This window comes from Bombus fervidus, chromosome 16 (genome assembly GCF_041682495.2).
Source record: "Bombus fervidus isolate BK054 chromosome 16, iyBomFerv1, whole genome shotgun sequence".
Classification (NCBI taxonomy): Eukaryota; Metazoa; Arthropoda; class Insecta; order Hymenoptera; family Apidae; genus Bombus; species Bombus fervidus.
Genome location: NC_091532.1, coordinates 7850806 through 7870704, shown reverse-complemented (window position 1 = coordinate 7870704; position 19899 = coordinate 7850806). Strand labels below are relative to the sequence as shown.

Below are 19899 nucleotides of genomic sequence, written 5' to 3'. Positions count from 1 at the left end.
GGAATTGGATGTCGTGTTGCAACCTTCGGGGAATGTTCCTTTACGTTTAGTTGCGTTTATGGCCAGCGTTGGTTCATAGGATGCACTGATACGGATTATGGAGTTGTATGTCTTGGAACGATACATTAGACTGAACGTATTTTCGCACACTGGTGTTTCTGGCATTTACATATCAATCTATCAACACATTTATTTACATATTGATTAATCAGAACCGATATTTATTAAATTTTGTACTGTTTAAGTAGTACTTTCGTATAGTATTAGGTTGTCCGAAATGTTTCTTTCGTTTTATAAGAAAATAATAGACGCACAATGTTTTTTGTTTTATATCAGTTTATCGAATTATGCACGAATATAATAATAGAAATAGAACGAAATGGATCATACCTAATTCAATAAAATATAAAAGAGAAAATGTTGTTCGTCTATTATCACCTTATGAAACGAAAGAAACTTTTCGGACAACCTAGTATTATGAGTAGCCTGCAGAACTCAGAAGACCAAACAAAGTTGATATCTTAAAAATGAAACGTGGAACCTGAGTAGGAAAAGTGATTCATTGTAAAGTAAGAGTATATTAATAAACTTCTTCTTTTCATACTCGGATCGTGTGAGAGAATTCCACGGATACGCTTAATAATTTACGTTCGACCGTGAAAATAATCGATGTTACGTCAATATCCTGAAACTCTTGTAAACTTGTGCCAGCGTGCCATCAAGAATTTAGACGCGGGTTGCACGTAGTTAAGGAGTTTCACTTAGCGTACATCTTAGTTTGAAGCAAGCAACTTATCCTAAAGGAACCTCTTTATCCAGGAAGACCCACGTGAACGCCACTCGTCAACGGCGTACCGAGTTCGCCTGTTCTGTAGATAACGAGATGAACTTTCGGCTACTCTGCAGGTAGTCTAAGTGATACATGGATCATTAGGGAAACTAGTCTTACGGTTATCATCCGTTTAGCCTGATAATCCTGCTTGCACTCGATTAACCTCGTTTTCTATCAACATCAAGCTTGGGTATTATTCAAATGATATATTTGAAAAATAATTATTTGAACAATAATACATTATTTTAATTATCCGGAATAAGGGTAACAGCGGATGTAAATGAAGAATGGGAATGAAAAGACTGGACTGAGAATATTGAGAAAATAAAAAGAAAAGAAGTTAGAGTTGGCAAGTGTGAATGGATAAGAAAATGTATGGAAAAGTGAAATGAAAGTTTGGGTGAAAGAGAAGTGAGAAAGATAAGAGGGTGAAATATGGAGAAAGAATTGAGTGAGAACGGAGAATAAGGTAGAGAGAATGGTTAGATGAAGGTAGAAAGAGAGCTCTGCTCCGTACGTAGTGAGAGTAACGCACAAAAGGAGACGCAAACTTTCAACCAAAAGAGGAAATAATCGAAGAATACTGGACGAAAGAAAAGATTGTGTTTCGATGGATAAATGGGAAAGTTTTTGGAAAAGATAGCGAAAATTTGGAGAAAAAGAGGAAGGTGAACAAAAGGTTGAAATATACAATGAGAAAACTGACAATGTGGGATGAATAAGGTAGGGAATAGTTAGATGAGCTAAAAGGGAACAGAGAGATCTCTATTTCGTAAATGGTAATACGAAGAACAAAAGATCGTGTTTCAGGAACAGAGTGGAAAAGTAAATTAGGCAGCTGCTTCAGGATGAGAAATCGTAGGTTGGATTCCAGTTACCTCAAGACAGCTCATTTTTCTTCAAGGGCCAAGAGGAGCCTTTGGAGGTATAAGTATAAGACTTTAAGCGAAAAGAAATAAAAGACGATTTAATAAGAATTTAGAGAGTAAACTAGATACCATAGAAGCGCGCAATGAAAGCACAACAAAAAAAAAAAGAAAAAGAAGAAAAAAGGCAGGACTAAAAATGTAAGAAAGACGGTAGAGAGGATGTAATAAAAATAAGGAAAAAGACAGAATCACCGCGAAGGGGAAAGGGCTTTGTGAAAAGGCTTTGAAGGTATAAAAACACCGATAACAAAAGGCGGATTTAAAAAGGTAAATAAAAGCAGGACATATAAAAAAAATTACACATAGTGGAAGAAAAACAGGTTCTACATAAGTGAAAGAAAAACGGATTCTACACAAGGGGCGAAAGGCGGGAAAATGGAATACTGTTTAAGGGAAAATGAAATGAAAACAAGTGAAAAAGAAAGTGAGATAATCGTGCAAAAGAACTAGACAGAGGAGGATTAACCGCGTAATTGCGCACAGTTATTCGAGCGTCCGTCGCGTAATTAACGCACCCTATTAACACCTACGTACACAGTCTCATGCTACAATTAACTCCGAACGGTTTAGAACTAACGCACAAACACCAGAGAAGCTTCGTTGCAAAACTACTTCATCGCATCCACGTGAGACACAAGTCCACTATATGCTCCTTAAAATAATCTCTATAGAAATTACGAAGAAATAATTACTTAAAAGTATCGTTATTATTGAAAAAAGCCTCGACATTGGTCAGAAATTTGTCAACAATATGTAGGTGGTTATTAACTATAATAGAAATAATAAATGCCTCGAAATGACAGATTTCAAACTTTGTATTTTTGCTATTACATATTAAAATCATGTAAAATACTTGTCGTTGTAATGTTTTCTTTTCTTTACACCACTTCGATCGTTTATCGTATGAGTTTTTCCATAAGCATAGGAGCCTTTGAGCGCTGTATGTAATTACTGCTTTAACGCTATGTCCGAAGCAAAATGTTAAAATATCGAACAGGGTTCATATTCAGTAATTATGTAATTTGGAATTAAAGTCAGATTTAACTATTCAGTATTATTTAATCCTTAATGCTAAATAAAGCGATGGCTTAATTATGATCATTTATATGTAGCATACATATTTAGAAATACATTAAAAATTGCTAGTTCAAATATTAATAATAATCAAAGAGAAATAAATGGAATCAGTTTCTCACTGTTATTCCTCCAGCACTCGTCAATTACGAAGTTTCCGATAAAAGGAAACGAAATAATTGTTGTTATAGGTCGATAGCTCGTCGTACTGCCCGGTAATTTTAGCGCCGACTGGCCGAGAACTCGAGCCAGCCTCGTTCTAATTTCAATTCCGTTGTTTCTTCCGATACGAGGCGACGTGGTCGGACAAAAAGGGAAACTATCTCAAGAAAGACAGTTCGAGCGCGAATATTCACTCGAAACGAGTCTTCTTCCTATTCTGCGGACTTCCGGTTCCCGCGACGTTTCATGGAAATTCAGATTATTTCAGTCGACTCGTAAAACTAGGTTCAAAGAAGAATCTTTCGGGTGTTTTCAGATAATTCTTTGGGTTGAGAAGAAGAAAAAAGAAATAGAGAACGACGGATGAAAAAAGATATCTCCTTATACCCTGTCTCGTTATTTTTCATTTTAAAGAAGGAAAGGGAAGATAATTCACGAGCAATGTGAGATATTAGGGTGATTTGGGACTTTCTGATAGGATGCTCAGTTATCTCGGTCACCGGTTTTGTTGAAACTTTGAACACTAGTAAATTTCATTACTCTGTGTATAAAATTAAATATTTAATACCTTTTGAGCAGGTACTCATGATTAAAGTTTTATCATATCAAAGTATTATAAGTGGTAACTTGTCCAACTTATCGATGCAACCGTCAACTAACTCAGCAATGAAACTTTGATCTCGAACAGACCGTGGATATTTATGCAAATTCATACTTTTACGAATATAATTTGAAAAAATGGAACCTATGTCGAACTTGTACATCGTAGTATGTAGAATCTCGTACATTTTTTCCATAAATACATAGAAAAGACCACGGTCTAATCACGAATATCCCGAAAGTACTCAATATCCGATTCTATAATGGATTATTTTTAAACAGAATGAAATTTTCTAGCATCCCATGTTTCGATGAAATCGATAAGCCGAAGGTTGTACACCCTCCCTGTTGGGATATTAGAGGCAATGAGCGTCTCATTCAACATATTCTAATTTTGATAAATCGATTCTGGAGTATTTTCCATGCCTCTTGCCTGGGAAACTGATCCTTCGTAAGATTCCCTCGCGAGGAATAAAGAATATCTAGAAAAACGAAATCTCTGAAGGAAAAGTAATCTAAGAAAGACCGTACTTTAGACAGCCATGAAATAATTATGACCTACTCAACCTTCGCCATCCTGAATTCATGCGACCTCGAATGGCTTCCTCCTGCGTTAAAAGGATCCCGACTTCGACTTTTAAATCACAATCCCCGCCATTCTTCTGTTCGACAAATCGCTCCACGATTTCCCTACGACGAGCAAGCGTTCCCCTCGCGTTATCCATTCACCATGACCCAGACAGACAACGAGGATAGAGAAGGAACTGGTTTTCATCCCCCTAGGTGGATATCAGTCGCGACTCAATATCGATCCCCGGCGTCATAATTTCGCAAATTATTCGCGCCTTGATGCACGCGATCGAACGACGTGCAAATTATTTCCGTTCCAAGCCTCGATTTAAACCACGCCACGAAATTTTCAGCTACCCCTTTTGTCCCTTCTCCGATGGCCTTTGAAGCGGAGTTTCGGCGAATAAAACACATGGAACAGGGCCGGGCCAATTATTCTCGCGAGTCACGAAAAAATGGGATCCACGAGAACTCTGCGTCTGACAAGTGATTAATTCTTTCAGCCGGCAAGAAGCGTCCCCGTGACAGAGAATCCCTGAGAGCCCCGAACGATCCGGGATATTCCTGGTCTCGTCGTCTAACTCCCCTAGCTCGCCGATTTATGAAACTTTATCCTACAATTTTCCACCTTGTTCCTCCTGCTTGCAATTGAAACGATTTCTTTATCTTCTATCTCTTCTATTTTTTATTATATCCCCGTTTTCGTTTCTAAACTATGATTCACGATTATTCGTTTCAATCGCCTGCTGTGGTTATTCGAAAATAAAACAGATCGTCGGACGTGTTGTTTAACAAACTGGAAAATTCCCTGTCAATTTCCTGCAAGCATTTGCTTTCCGTTTATGGAGTAAAACTTCTCGGATGTTATATTTCGTACTGTATTTTAAGAACTCGTACGTTTCACTTACCAAAGATAACCATAACAGCCATCATTACGTAGAGATAATTTCAAGCAGAAGGTAATTATCGAAGTTTAACCTTAACTTCACCCTCTTGCGACGAAACTTTGATTACATAATCTTAAAGGAACATACACCGTTCTGCTGAAGAATCAACTTCGGAATCTCCTTAGAAAGACTCAACCGATATTAAAAATCGTAACTCTAACGAACGATCAAGTTTTTTCCATTATTTTCATTCTCTTCCCATTAATTTTCATCGTTCCAGACGGAGGGGAAGAAAGGAAATAAAAGGAAGGGATGAAAAATTTCTGACAGACGGAATCGTCGAAAATTCACACGTAATACACTGTCTGTTTTCGGTATATATCATTTCTCGCCGCAGAAAGAGAAACGAAGAGCCATTTTTCGCCCCGTTACGCCATTCCTTGCCATTTTGAACAACGATAGATCAGACAACCGACCGTCTACGTTGACGTGAACGAATGAAGGCCAATCCCGAAGATCTGCACGCGTGCAGCACTCGTTCGCACATCGATCTATCTGCCTTCTTATTTTCCATTTCACCACCAGATTTCTCTTACTAATAAAATTCAATCGTTTCCACCGAACGATAAACGTTGTTGCTCCTTATCGAACGACGTATGTTCCAGCTACGGGGATGATAACTTTACAACCGTCGTATCCACGGAAAGATAACTATTTTCATGGGAAAATGGCGTTCGTAAGGAGTACGCGAGGAGATAAGTTCGCGCTGTTCTCACGGTAAAATTGCGTTTTCGCAAATAAAGATACCTCGGAATATCGTATTTCGCGTCACGTTACGATAGCAGTTTGTAAATATCGACGCAGACATTACAAAATTATTATCTTTCTTCTCGAATTTAAGACATTAAAGCCGCGCGAACTGATAAACTGATAAAAATATATAGATACAAAACGAATTTGCATCTATAATTATAATATATCGTTCGTACGATTTACATTTTTATTCCCTTTGTATCTCCGTGCACGAGATATTTTATGTCGTAAATTTTTCAATATTTCTAAAATCACAGAAAGATGATGTGACAAGTCCATTTTTGGTGACTTTTACACTTTAATGTTATTCGATATCTTAGCAATTTTGAAGAGTACAAAAAAAGCACATGTTCACGTACAAAATCGAAGGAAAAGACAATTTTGATTGTAACAATGTACGGAATTTTTTCATTCCTTCTCTGTGAAAAAGAAAAATATTGTAAGACAATATAAAAAGTTTATGTAAAAGATAATGTAAAATCACCTAACTCTTTATGAGAAGTCTTTTCGTGCTTGGATGAATAAAAAAAGAAGTATTTGCAATATCGATGATGTATCGACACGGAGGCAAAGGATGATCGTCGAAAGGTTTGGGAATTGGCAAATTCGTTTGTTCCTTTAAAGCAAATAGCCTTTATGGGAGTTAAAACATAGGTCCGTTCTAACGCGTGTAACGATGTCTGGTCATTACGCGGCTTCGCCCCGGGGAGACAGGGTAACAGGATGGTGAGCCGAACGACTCGATTCAACGACGAAGACAAAATATTCACCCCTGAACCACAGTTGTCGTTACAAACGAGCCACCCTTTCAACCCAGCTGCGAAAACATCGCTCGGAACTCGTGTGTGTTATGTCGTTGCGGTTGAACGAGTTTCGAGGAAAAATTGAGTAGGGATGAAGCGAAAAAAAGAGATTGAAGGTGAGTGGTAAGAGATTATAAAAAAGTCACTGAATATGCGAGCGATTTATTACAATTTAAATTCAAAGGATCTATCATCGTCTGTGATATTCCTTTAATTATTTTAGAGTGATACTAAAAGTACGAAGAGTGATCGAAATGATCACAGATCATTATTTTATACGATTGTTTATACAATTTAATTTCTCTTTCGTTACTTTTTTGATACTGTAATTTTTTCTGCCATTCTATATTTTGTTAGTCGGTTGTTGTAACGCTAAGAAAGACTCTAAGTCTGGAAAGTATAGTGACAGTTGAGTAGTATAAGATTTATATATATATATAAATAATCACATTGCAAGTATCGTACAAAAGACAAATTTTGTCTAGTTTCAAAGCCAACCAAATAGAGATCTAGAGAAAGGTTAATGAATATTTTTAATCAACTTTTCTACGTATAGCATAATTGTTGCAGCATAGTTATGGTATACTAGAAACTACAGCCCTTGTGTATCTAATAATAACTTAGCAATTAATAATATTGACGAATTATCAAGTTACAAATTGTAACAGAATTTTACAATTTCACGTAAAATGATCAAATGACTCGTAGTTTGTAAAATTGTATTTACATCTATTATTGCTGATCTTATTACTGCTATGCACGAAATTTTATTGTCATTAATAACTCGTAAGATTTCACTGATAATATTAATTACATTGTATAAGAAGGCATCTTAAAGTAAAAGATAGAATGAAATAGGAAAATGAAAGTCGCCAAAAGATGAATAAATCGGACTCGAATGCTTGCTATTGTCCTTATTTACCTAATTTCTGCCGCGGTGGTAGCGGGTACAAGTGCTTCGCCCCCTTTCTGATATTGCATTTTGGAGGATGTCGTTCAAGTGGATGCAATTTGCCATAACGACCACTCACGATTTTTGCCACGGACCGAACACTTCGAAATCCCAGCGCGCGCGATTCTTACATTAGACGAGAGCATTCAGTTCAGCGAGATTGAACTTACACCTTTAATACCCGCCCCTTTCATTAGGTTTCATTAAATTTCTCAACGCGATCAGCCGAACCCGGTACCACCTTTCGTGCTCTAATACGTTCGAAAGAATGGCAAACGGAATGTTCCGTTCTTCTCACTATCGATCTTTTCTGTTCTGATAGAAAGTCTTAAAAAGTAGCTGGCGAAAATGTCTGAACTGAAAATTTACGTCGATCATGATGAAAACTTGATCGTTTATTGATGTGTGGGTTATGAATTTGTACGCGAATACATACTTTTGTGAGCATAAAAATAGAAAGATGATTAGAAGTTAAATATTATATTATGAGTACTTTACTGTGGATACTCTAAATTCTGCCAAAATTTTAAATAAACATAAAATATCTCACAAAGGTTTACTAACATTTTACCAATATTACCTTTCAGTAAATACTATTGTATATCCTTTTTATAAAGTTATTTCTTTTTTTTTGCAGTAGATTCACTTATTAATCCAACGCGAGGTTCATTCTTCGGACCTAAATCTTCCTTCTTAATTCTTTGAACTTCAGACAGATCTTTATTGAACATATAACATAAATAAGCGGCTACAACCATAATATTCCTTTGTATAGAAGTGATCCCAAGCTTTCCCAACTCCATTATATATTTATATCGTTAAATTTCTAACGACGCTGGTAAATCCCTTCTAAAGGAATACAATTTTTCTTCCAAACATCTGAATACCAGAATACGACGTAACAGAAATCGATTTATCAAAGTTCCAGCATCTACCAATTTCGCTTCTAAAACTGTATCTACCATCCCTAGATCCAGACATAACCGTTAAATATTAACTCTCAGTATTAATGATACTCGGACTGATTGAACGTTACTTAGAAAAACGCGAGACCACAGATGAGGGAGATATCGCAAACATTCAACCACAAGAGGAGCATCATCCTCAAACACAGACAAACATGGAATCAAAACTCAATCAAGACGGGGTTTATTTTTCCATCCGCGGATCAGAGTATCCAGATAAAAAAAGTTCCGTACAAACGGACAATCGATCTTTCATCGATGGCCAGAGAGTCGGTGGCAATTATTCCCAACGAAGTAGCACGTTTCCGGCAATTTTCGTGGACTGGTACGCCGTCTCGAATCGAGCAGCGTGGCCTGATGACTCGTACATCTTTCTCTCTCTCTCTCTCTCTCTCCCCCTCCCCTCTGCCTCCCTTTGTATATCACCTATATACGGGTATATGCAGGTGTTTGACTCTGTGTCACTGTACGTGTGTGTACGTGTGTGTGTGTGTGTGTGTGTGTGTGTGTGTGTCAGTGTGTGGAGCGACCCGATGAGGGTGGAGGGTCGTCGGTGTAAAAGCAACGACCGGAGCTGACCTGAATCCACGGCCGGGGCGATGAAAAGGGAGCAACAAAAGCTGTGCGCGGGACGAGGACGAGAGTGAAAATACGGAAAATAGGCCGTTGTGCAGGGCCACCTTGTGGAACTATTTTGCGGAACGTCGATTCCTGAGCCCTACCTGCCGAGCAAACCGAGGAAAATCTGTAACCTGTAGCCGGACAGTTTAGAAGCTAACCAGCCGCCTTTTTTACTCCCCAGTCCTGTCGATAACGATGCCCTCGTGATTCCTTCTTTGGCTAGATAAATGGGACTGCAGTCTCCCGCCGTTTTTTATCTACTTTTTTATCTTGTTTTTCGGAAGGAATATCAGTAGATGCTGTAGATATACGTAGAGGATGTTGCTTTTAAGAATGTTCTACTTTTGGATGGTTTTAGGTTGCGGTTGATCGGAGAGAATCGATAACAAGAGATTCGTTGAAATTTGTTTTAATCACTGTTTAATTACATTCCAGAAATCGATTTCTAATTTTTACTATCTCGAGATAGGATACACACGAGAAGAATAAAACCTTCGAATTTTCAACATCACGAATCACATGGAAGCATCTGCAGCCAGCTCGAAAATTCGAAGAAGATTTAGAGAAGCTACAACGAAAGCTCAATAAAAGCACACGTATTTAGATTGAGTAATAAGTTTCTTCGCTTTTTCTTAAAACAACACATCACGTGTTCTATCTAATCGCGAAGTAATTTATTTATCCTATGTCTCTATAAATATATATATTTTTCATCAAAAAATTCATTCATTAAGCAATTCTTAAAAATTTTCTAAATAAATTGCGCTAGCGAAAAACGAGCGATCTTACCGACTTAATAATTTGCGTACGTTCCAATTATTAATTTCCAAAAGTTCGAGTCTCTCGAAACAGTCCAAAAAGTTGGGCATGTTTTCGAGTGACTAAAATCAAGGTCGAAAGATCCACGAGAAACCGGAAACAAACGATGGCTCTTGGGACAAACGGAAGCCTAGAGTCCGTTGTAGGACAGCGATATAATCCTCCGTTGGAAATTGCGTAATTAATATGTGCTCCAATTAAGTGCACGACTCTGCTCGAGAGTTTCCATACTCGATGAACCATTTGTCCATTTCGACACGGCCCGTGGATAATTATTTCCAGTCGAGAATCATCGTTATCGTGGCTGCGTCGTTATCGTCCCCTTCCATCGTCGTCAGTCGATATATATCTCGCACGGAATAATCATTCTCTATCAGACAGCAAGATCAAATCAACTCATTCTTGTGTAAATTAATGTACCGTGGTATCGCGTAATCATATTTTAAATGCTCTTCGAACGTCGCCTCGCGTTATTTAAATCGACGTTTGAACAAGAAACAACGAAAGTTTAAACGAGAGGAAAAGAGAGAAGTTGGAAATCTGTCAGGAAACTTGCTACTTAACAGTTACCAACGAGCGATGGTTTTCATGCACCGTGGAATGAAAGACGCTGGATGAAACGAGGGGCTCTGTGGGAAAGTGGTACAAGTGCAGTTTTTTTACTAAAACGAGATAAGTACAGGGAAGGATACAGAGTACAGGTATCGTGCAAAGGTCTCAAGGTATACTGAATTATATACTGAATTATAACAGCAACTAATTATATTTATTTTTAGAAAATATTTACACGTAGCGTTACGCGGGAAGAAATTTTAGAAAATTTTCTTTATGGTGCTATCTATGTTTGTTTGTAGTTTCCTCTGGCTTAAAACTTTTTACGATTTTTTTATACACATTACCTACGATAGCGCTCTTATAATGCCAACTAATTATATTTAATTTTTAAAAGGTATTTGCTTATAGCGTTATGAAGAAAGAAATTTTAGAAAATTTTCCTTATGGTACCATCCTTGTTTCTAGCTGCTCTTAGTTTGAAATTTTTAGAAGTGTGTATTACCTACGTCTTACAACGGCAACTAATTTTATTTTTTTTTTTTTTTGGAAAATATTAACAGGTGGTGTTATACAAAAAGAAATTTTTTTTAATTTTCTTTATGCTCGTTCGTATCCTCCTGTTGGTTAAAGATTTTTTATTAGATGAAATTAAAGATTTTTTCATTCAACCCCTTTTATCTACATTTCAAATACTTATTGGAAAATATTTTCTTGCCTTTTTCCTTCTTTTGTTTGTTTTATGCTTTGCTCTTTCTTTCGTGAGTGTTTTGAATGAAGAATTTGAAGCGACAAGAATCTTTTTATTGTTTTATTGGTGATAGTTTCAGTTGGCAAGTTTGAAATGGATGTAAAAAAGAAAGAGATCAAGTTTGTGAGAGATTATGTGCGAAAATAGTAGAACGCAAAGTAAAGTAGATTTTTTATATCAAAATTATAAGTTAAATATATGCGTATTTAAGATATTTACATAACTGGAAGAAACTTGAAATCATATTTACTTATGATCAAGTATTTTCGTGAAACATAAATTGCAGAATAATAATATGTTTAATTATTTTACATCCTTAAAGGAAATGTCTCCCTTCTTGAAATAGAAGCTCGTTAATAGAATCGTTACGTAGATTCTTAGGATTATCCTAGAGTGATTATTTGACGGGTCTTGAAAATAGTTGAAGATGAATCGAATTAGAATGACGTTTGCAAGTTTAACGTATCACGAGAATCGTCCAAGGATCCAAAATTATAATAGTTATAATTTTCGTTAAAGATAAAATAATCCAGAATAAAACATTATCAGTTCTCTATATAGTTAAGAGACGTTCAACCTTTCCCATTAGTTTGCTAAAGCGTGACCTATGACCTAATATCGGAAATCAACTATTTCGGAATACTAAATGTAACTTTAAATACTGAAACGATACGAGTATTAAACCAATCAAGAACGAACAAAGATGAAAGAAAGTTTAACAAAAAAAAAAAAAAAGTCCAATAAATGTGACAGACTCTTCTGAAGAATTTATTTTATTATTTTATTATTCCAATAAAGTGAGACGGATAAAGCAAGAATAAAAGAAAATTAAATTCTTGAGAAGACTCTGCCAATTCTTGGCTTTATCTCAAAAACACTAAAAGTTTAAAGTTAACGATAAAACTGTATCACATTAATTTAAAAGTTAAAAGGCTATGGTTGCGGGCATATTCTGTTTATACCACAGAATACGAAAGGCCTCAGGGAATGTGCAAAGAATTCTATTCACGTTTCGATTGATTTATCGTAGGACTAGTTTGGATTAATATTCAGTGCTGTTATGCTTAATGTCATATTTCATTTAATTGACGATGCGATAATGCTACAGTAATGTAACATAATTTTGGGCAAAATGATTCAGCAATTATCAACATTAAAGATTGACAGATGATTAATTACCTACAGGACCATTATCTAACAATATATCATCATTGACAACCCACTAAAAAGTTTAAAAAATTTAAACTTCCAAGCCTAGCAACCCTACAAAAATCGAACCAATGAAAAATTAAGGTCCCCGAATCTAACAACCCTCTATAATTATCTAAAAAGTTGAAAGATCAAATCTACCAAACGTATGTCTAAATCATTACAGCGAAAAGAAAAAAAACACACGATCTTTTCCAAACTAAAATTCTCTCATATTCTGAAAGCTGTGTGCATTTTCACCCTCAAACCCGGTAACTCGGAGTCATTCCAACGACCAAGCAGCTCGCCATCGGAAGTACAAAAAACAAAGAGGCGCTGCTTCCGTGTTGACCAATCCACTTTCCGCCAGCCGTACTTGTGTCTCGTTTAACCACAGCTTGTGTACCAAACGAATAAGCATCATCAACGTAGTCCAGTCGCTGCGTAAAGTGGTAATCGATGTTGAACCCACGGTTGTTTGCTAACGTCTCAGCTACACACAACCATACGACACACATTAGACACATACATGAGCACACATGTTCTAATACAAAGACGGGCGCGTCTGGTTTTCTTGGACACTGGTCTGACCGCAAAAAGCTCACGATCATTAACCAACCGATCGGTAATTTAATAAAACGCGCTTGTTCGTCGAGCTGAGCTCGTTTCTTCGCGACTTCGCCATGAATTTCCAATTTGGATGAAATATCGTCGAAAAGGGAAAATTGAAGTTCGAAACGAAAAGTGTACGGTAGAGATGCGAATGTATGAAGATACCTGACCCTTCTAATAGGCGCATTGATATTAATTTTCTCAAGAATCTTTGAACAATGTACGAGTATCTTCTAAAAATAGGTCATAGACAGCGACCCTTTTTTGTACATTTCAATTTCTTGTAAATTTATACTCATTGTATAATACTTTTGATTATAACAAAATGATTACAACATAGATACTTGTTTCAGTACTTACTGTTATTGCATCACTATGAAATTTATTTGTATGAAAAGAGTACCTAATATCGAGATATTCGCGAAACGTCGGAACAAAAGCGCAATGTATCATACTGTGAAAAACACGATCGAAAGCCGAAGAACTACAAGACAGCTACATTTATGAGACGATTTTGGAAGTAGGGCAACCTTCTACTTGGCGGTCAAATGAAACTATCATAAAAAAGGTGTCGAAAAGGTGAATCTTACGCTGATTGAGGATCGAAAGGGAGCAAATTGAAGTTTCGAGGTGAAGCAGCGATCTGCCTTCTAAAGCACTTTGAAAGTATAATTCTGAGGGTCCGTAAAATCGAGCCCGGCTCGTTCGGTCTAATGGAGGCGTCCACGCTTTTCAATTTGTTCGAGCAATTTCCTTTCCCCCTGTCGAGCATCCACCCTTATTCGGATAGGTTCACCTACGAAACGAGTTACTCGCGTTAAGACCGATTCCTCGACTCCTGCTACCTTTGTAGACGATTAGCAATTCCGTTTCGAGCTCTATCAGCTGAATTTATGAATTTACTTATTTTTGAAGCAACGAATATCGGTAGGTACAAGCGATTTTCGCGATTTTCATTTTCTTATTATGGTCAAAGTAATTTTTGGACTCGATAGTTAGGTAACATCGTATTAGATAATTTTGCTAGATATTTAGAAGGTTTGTTAGGTACTCGAAAAGTTTTCTGCCGGTTACTTAACTCTGCTACGGTTTTCAAATTTTTACGATCCAACCTTCTTCCGATAAACAAAGAAACTTTTAATGTTCGAAAACTTAGTTTTGCATGGAGTTCAGACGACAAGTCGCGTACATTGACGATGATTTTTTTATAGTTTTTGGAAGTTTAAGACATATATTGAGACATATTGTAAGGCTAGGAAAACGTCTTAGTCTTAGAATACAGAACATAGAATATAGAATATAAAATATATAAAATATAATATAAAATTATTTAGACTAATTATTCTAATTTCTTAAATTCTAAGATAGTTTATTTTCGAATAACAGTGAGTCCTTTATTTAATTTCAAAACCGAAACTACTTGTCTTATTTCAAAGACACTAATAGAAACGAAACAGTAAAATAAGTCTTTAGAATAAAAATATAATAACGAACGATAAGTGAAAAATTATTTGATAAATTACTCACGACAATAGAAAAAAGATCAAGATTCTAAAGTTTGCGTATTCGAATCACGAACACGCAACAAATGTGTGTTCAAACTTTTTGACACGATTCAACCATAAATGTAGCTGTTCGCGTAGAATAACCGAGGCGATGTATATGAAGTCACTTTTATTACTATCAGACAAACTTTACGATTATGCTTTACGCATAAAGGGATCTTCTAAATAACTGTATCACGAAAGGTTGGCATTCTTACCGTAGGCTGTGTCGACGTGTGAACGCCTGAAAGCACCGTTATTGGACGGCTACCTATAACAGAAAAACGATAAACATTTATGGAGACAAATAGCATCGTTTAATATCAAAATTCTAAGCCACGTATTTAATGATAGAATTACTACAGAAGTATAAAAAATTAAAGAATGATCTCTAAAAATGTAAGTAAAATAAAAGATGGATCTCTATTAAAAAAGTGCAAACTTGGGAAAATTGTTATATCCATGTGAATCCCTTTGGTAATCATTTTTTATTACAACATAAAACTAAACAAAAATTAAACGTTATGGTATGGTATATTATGATCGCTAGGATAAAACACATAAGACTGTAATGGCATTCAACGTGTTAAGAAAATTTCTTAAATAATACGTTTTGTCATTCTACTCTTTCTTTATTCTCATAAGAATCAGTAAATCACAAATCTCTTTAATTCCATTTTACTTCCCATTCTATTCGATCATCTTTTTAGTTCCATTTTATTTTAAGCCCGTCTTATTCATTTTCGTTTCGCAATTCCATCACACTCATCTATCACTTTCCCAATTTCTAATCTTAACGTGATTCTATTCTATTACATTCTACCTCAATCGGTTCTATCACGATCAGTGTACTCAGATTCTGAAATTTTCTCCATAATCGACCGCATGCTACATTCATTCCGACGTGTGCTGCGTTACGCGCACCATCAACGCGCGATTCTCGAAGAGGAATCGCGGTTTCATGTTCACGAATTCACGTGATTGCGGGCTAAAAGTGTCGGGGAAAATGAAAACTTCCAAGGAAATCCATAACGACGGGAAAGATTACTCCGGCTAAAAGTTTCTTTACCAGCCGTACGTATTTCTCTATCATCCTTAATAAACCACTAGTATATCACGAAGGATGCATTACACAAGGGAGGGTAGGTGAGGGGTTAATGGCCGGTGAAATTGCGATCGTAACACGACATGAACATCGTCGTTGCACGGTCTATGTTCCCGTTGCCCCTTCGTCGACGAGCAAACATAAATCATGACGGCGGACCATTCTTACTCGGCTTTGTCGCCATTCTTCCATCGAAAGAAACAGATGCTCAGTTCGAGAGGTTTCAATCGAGGAGTTTCCGAAACCGAGCAAGAAGAAATAGATTCTACGACGACGGAAATGATAAATTTCCATATACAGGCGATTTATATATATCGGATTGTAATAAATTAGAGATAATAGTTATTAGACATTGAATATGGACATTGTTTGATCAATAGGTTCTTCAATTTTTCTCCATGTTTCTTCTTATTCGTGAATTCGCACATTCACCGACGATCTGCTTTTTATTGCCTACAAAGTTGACAAATAATCCTCGTCCAGTACCCGTCTCCATATTGTGTAAGGTGTATGTGATATGAATCGTAGTAAAATATTTGCTTTTGATATTGTATCTTTTAGTCGGCAAAATATAAAATATTTTAGTATCGCATATCGTATCGTATAGCTTGCGAAACCTGTTCTTTTCCGATAACAGACATTTTAGCAATGATACATCCGGTATTGGTTCGTCGAACTTTCAGCTAATAAAGAAACACGTTTTTATAAATTGATAAATGTTCTAACGAATTATGAAGGATTATAATAAAAGTTAAAAAATTACTCTGTTATTTCTTCTACTGTGATTTTACCACGCTAAAACTCCTCGATGTACGCTTCGGAGTATCTGAACGATATTAATTTCCTGGATAAAAATGATCCTGTTTATCCAGGATCGTTTTTTCACAGCACGACGATCGACATTTAACCAAGAATCGATCTCGTTTCGTGCTACGAAACCGTGGGGGATAATCGAATTAGCCTCGACCGACAAATTCATTTACTTTTCGAATGATTTCGAGCCGCGCGTATAAACGTAGGCGGAAGTAATTAAAAATGAAACAGGATATCGACGCGTCTCGCGTATTTGCAGGTTCACTCGATACTTTAATAATGTATCCGGGCACGAGCGCGTGGACGCCGTTTCTCTTGCCCAGCTACATATTTATCAGTCGAAAAAGGGTATGAAAGTTTCATGAGTATTCCCGAGGATCGAATCGAGCGATATTTATTTTTTTCTGCAGCAAATAACACCGGCTAAGCTACTGATGGATGTTAAAGTTTAATTTCTATCGCGAGGGAATTCTAAACAATTTCATTTTGTATTTTCAAAAGAGCAGAAAGTTACGAATTTGTGATTCGATAAAAATATGCGATGAATAAATGCATTGCTGTTTCGTTTCAAAAGAATGACAAGGGTTGTCGTGTCTACGTAAAATTGATCGGATCAACTTCTACGAATGTTTTAAATATGGTTTATTTATTCTACTGTTCTAAAATTTCTTATCTCTGCGTGATTCAATAAAAGCATTATGATAAATTAATTCGTGTTCTATTTTAACGAAAGGATAAAGGTTATCGTGATATAAAATCTATTTAACCAGCCTTTTATGAACATTTTAAACACTTTACTTATTCCATCGCTCTAGACCTTCTTATGCTTTCGACTAAAAATTTGTTCATCTGTGTCTTTAACAGTCTTGATCGTGTTATATGACAAGACGGATTGACAATAAAATATTAGAGAACGAAGATTTGTAAGACTAATAAAAATTTCTATGTTAGACAAATATTGGTCATTGTAGTTCAACCGCTGCGATAAGTAGAAGAAAAAGTAACTACCTCTAATTTCCTCTTTTCCTTTCATTTCTCCTGCATCACTATCTATTCTCCTTTTCCTTTCTGTCCTCCACTTTTTTTCTTCTCCTTCTTTTATTCTCCCTTTCTCTCTTCTTTTCCCTCCTACCAATAAAAAAAAAAAAAAAAAATAGAAGGGCGAAGGTATTTTAATGAAAATATTTTCCACCGTTTTGACAAATACTATAAAATATTACAAATTCCGGTCCTCTAAAACTCCCCTAGTCCCCTAAAGAATTCTAAAATCCGTGCGCTTTGAATCTGACACGCGACACATCCTCATCCCCCATATGGGAAGTGAGCCTATATTTATTCCACGAACAAAAGAGAGGGAGAGGGAGGGAGAGAGAGAGAGAGAGAGAGAGAGAGAGAGAGAAATAGAGAAAAGGATACTACGAATCAAATCGAACCATTCTCGATACTCGAGCTGAGTTTATATTCAAGAACATGCATGCGCAATTCTACTCGCCTCGGTACACCGTGTGCCATACTGCGTTGTGGATAACGCGTATCCTCGGCCACCGATCGATATTTTTCATTTTCTTTTACATCTCCCTCGAAAATGTGCTTTTAGAAAGGGCCGAGGCCCCAACATTTTTTACCAGATGCCAGACACTCGCCCTTGAATATGGGGATTTCATCATAAAGAAGATACGGCACCACAGGTTTTATGTGAATGTTAATGCGTAGAGGTTGATCCTTTTCTTCGATTCCTATACGTAGAATATGAATCTTGTTGGAAATATAGAATTGTTATATCTGAAGGGTAAGAGATATGAAGAATTGTGGTTCACTCTATGTGTATTCTATGACGGAATTTTATGCTGATATTTTTTAAGATATGTCATAACATTACTTTTCTTTCATTTAGGTCATTATTATATATTTATTGTATTTATATTTATGAGAAATCTTATTATATTCATTATATCGTGTAAAATCTTGATTACAGTGAAGATGATTTGTAAATACGGTAAAATATATGATAGAATATTTAGTAGAATATTCAAGTAAAAGTTGACTAATTTACTGTGACAGAATAATAAATTTAATCGTCTTTAGTAATGATTCTATCACCCTTGACAATTATTATCACCATACTTACGTATTTGTAATTTCAGTAGCAAGTATCGTTATATACTTGGTATCCTCGAACACCTGCGACATTTAGTAACATATCAATCCCTACTCGTTACATTTATTAAGATAGTGCCAACTAAAACATTATGCAACTTCCAAAAAAGGAATTTTCACCCCTTTTCGCTTAAAGAAGCCTAAAATATCACTATAAAAAAAGCTCTTCTCAATTAAAAGAAAATCTTAAAAAAGGCGCTCGAAAAAAAGGGGTCTCCCAATTAAAGAATATAAAACTCGCACTAAAAAGAGCTTCTTCCTCCAATTAAAGAACCTAAAAAGACACACCGTTCAACTGACAAAGACGTCAAAAAAGACCACTTTGACAAATATCCCGCTGGTTATGAAACTTTATAAAAAAAAAGTCTGAAAACCGTAACCACAACTTTTAAAGTTCGCTGCTACACTAAATATCGATCGCTTTCAACAGGACAAAAATCTTCAAGAGACGCATAATCCTTCAGAGGGATTCGCGATTCTACCTCTTTCAATCGTTCGCCAAAGGACCAAGTAAAGGATAACATAAAAATTGTGCTTCAATAATTCGAGGTCCCTTTGGCGCTTTGAGTTCGAAGGCGGTCAATACGCTTTGAATCCCGTCTCCTTAATCTCCAGAACGACGTTATTTCGAGGTCAAAGTCCAACTGGATCGACACAATACTCCAACTTTCTCGAAGTTGCAGTTTCCGCCTCCCTATCATCCTTCGCTCTAAAATCTAGAGTCTACAGCCCAAAAGATCGATGGCGAATTAGACGCTGAAATTCGACACTTCTGAGCAACTGTTCTAAATTCTTGCGAGATCGCTCCGTATAGATTTATATATCGTCGCTATATCGTTCCGATAAATCTTCCCGGTAGAGAATTTTATAACGCTCAATGACGATAGAAATATGTATTTGGTCCGCCTATAAGCTTAGAAATGTTTGTACAAGTCACGGCGACCTAATGCTTCGAGAAATAGAAAGATTTGTTGAATAGATTGATAGATTGATATGCGCCGAGATGGAATTCTACCGAACAGTTGTTTCAAAAGTGGAGAAACTTAGAGAGAAAGGAGTATTTTATTAATATTTGATATAAAAAGATAGGTTTCTCTAAATTTGTTATCCAAAAATATAAAATTCCTCCATTTACACTATCGATCATTTC

General features: G+C 36.2%; 1 protein-coding gene across 6 annotated transcripts in view; it reads right to left on the bottom strand.

The window, feature by feature from the left end:
- Positions 1 to 19899, bottom strand: part of Nachra3 (nicotinic acetylcholine receptor alpha3 subunit) — a 99690-nt gene that overhangs the window by 61304 nt on the left and 18487 nt on the right. For 5 of the 6 annotated variants that reach the window (XR_011802073.1, XM_072019628.1, XM_072019625.1 and 2 more), the window contains exon 2: positions 14893 to 14945. The gene's annotated coding sequence lies outside the window, so the exon portion shown is untranslated. Of the gene's footprint in view, positions 1 to 14892; positions 14946 to 17600; positions 17721 to 19899 lie in introns of all 6 variants that reach the window. The other variant, XM_072019627.1, reaches the window with a different exon arrangement.